The sequence below is a fragment of the Schistocerca cancellata genome, chromosome 1, assembly GCF_023864275.1.
Source record: "Schistocerca cancellata isolate TAMUIC-IGC-003103 chromosome 1, iqSchCanc2.1, whole genome shotgun sequence".
NCBI lineage: Eukaryota > Metazoa > Arthropoda > Insecta > Orthoptera > Acrididae > Schistocerca > Schistocerca cancellata.
In genome coordinates this window covers 739,606,604-739,608,585 of record NC_064626.1, presented here as the reverse complement: position 1 = coordinate 739,608,585, position 1,982 = coordinate 739,606,604, and the positions used below count along the sequence as shown (strand labels likewise).

General features: G+C 45.5%; 1 pseudogene; it reads right to left on the bottom strand.

The window, feature by feature from the left end:
* Positions 1 to 1,473: 1,473 nt before the first annotated feature.
* LOC126097390 (5S ribosomal RNA) lies at positions 1,474 to 1,591 on the bottom strand (annotated as a pseudogene).
* Positions 1,592 to 1,982: the final 391 nt, after the last annotated feature.

The window sequence follows — 1,982 nt, the reverse complement described above, 5'->3', positions numbered from 1 at the left end:
AAGCTCGTCAAGGAAACGTCAGAATGCAATCGCATTATCCATTCCAAAACCGGCCAAAGTAATATCTTTTTGAATTCTGTTAGTTTTGTTTGGAAGATCCATATTAGCTCTTTCTGCTCGAACTGTTAGTCCAAGGACTGGTTACATTTGACCGTTTCTTTAAAATACTGTGTTGGACTACGAAACTGCGATCCTGTATAAGATTCCATCATCATCAACGCTTCTGTTTCTCTTGCTCCAGAAATTCGAAGAGAAACGCCTGTTTGAACACCTCGCAAGTCCTGCACTTTGCCGCAATCACTTGCCTCGTGGCAGCTGTCTCTTCTTGAAAATATCCGCAAACGAAACTGATTTTATAGCCAGAAGACCGTGACCTCGGAAGCCCGTCCTTTAACTGTTCGACCCGAATTTTTGGATATAAGCTGTTTGATCTGTCCGGGACAGTGCACACTTCTGTATGGAAACAAAATATTTTCTAATTTCGTTCTCTTTAACGTCGTGATAACTTAGTCCTATCGGTACAGCTGACTGTACATTCACAGGCGGTGATACAGGGTCGCCGCGTATGCTACAGGGTCTGTCTGTTAATTCACTTAAGTCCGCCTCTTCCTTATACCTATCTTTTTCACTCATTAACGTCTATCCGATCCTCGTGCTGTTACCTGAACCACTATTACGTTCTCTCTCTCCAACAGTCCTGTCACACTTCTTGGTGTGCTCCGGAAATTGCCCTTGCATCTGACGATTTTGTTTCTTTAAAAGCGACGTGTTGAGTTCTGTTTGCAAGGAAGTCTTGAAGCCAGTCGCAAATCTGGTCCGATACCGGGTAAACACGCATTTCTCTCACTAAACAGCAGTGCAGGACGTTGTCAAATATCTTTCTCAAGTCAAGGAACATGGCATGAATCTGAGAAACGTTGGCTACAGCGCTACGGGTATCATGGAGGAACAGGAGAACTTAAGATTCGCAAGATCTCTGTTTGCGGAACCTGCTGAATTTTATAGAAGAGAATTTCATTCTCCAAAAACGTCATAAATTTTGAGTATAAAACACGTTCCATAATTCTACAATAGATTAATGTCAACTATATAGGCCTATAGTTATGTTTTGATCCCCATCCTTAATCCGGTGTTTGCTGGTGGAGAACGGTACATTCTCTGACGATTTGTTCCAGGAAAGAGTTAAACTATATACGAAATAACGTCTCCTTGCCTATCCCAGTATATAGGGTCATTTTTTTCCACAGCGTACAAACGCTAGCGATTCATCGATGAGAAGATAGCACTCCGTCATCAGGCCACATGTGACCATCCGACCGCCGTGTCATCCTCACTGAGGATGCGGATAGGAGGGGCGTGTGGTCAGCACACTGCTCTCCCGGTCGTTATGATGGTTTTCTTTGACCGATGCCGCTACTATTCGGTCGAGTAGCTCCTTAATTGGCATCACGAGGCTGAGTGCACGCCGAAAAATGGCAACAACGCATGGCGGCCCGGATGGTCACCCATCCAAGTGCCGGCCACGCCCGACAGCGCTTAACTTCGGTAATCTGACGGAAACCGGTGTATCCACTGCGGCAAGGCCGTTGCCGATGAGAAGATGAGAAACAAAAAATGAACTTATGTCCGGAAATGCTTTGTTTTCGTGCTAGAGACCCTTTGTTCAATCATACAGTGTTACAGAGATTGAAGTCTAATACGCTGTATACCATGCAGTCACAGTTACAGTTTGCATGGTTTCCTCGTAGAGCAGGGCTTAACAACTGGCCGGTTTTGAGCGCGAGTACTCACGTCTGCTCAGGCACGTGCTCGCGAGCATGTACAAGGTCGCGGAGTAGGGAGGGAGGGGAGGGAGGGGAGGGAGGGGAAATGCGCGCGCACGTTTGAATGTGATCTCGCGTTCTTAGCAGATTTAACTAGCCATCTGATTGCTTTGAACATTTTACTACAAGGTAAAGATCTGCTAATTACTCATTTCATAG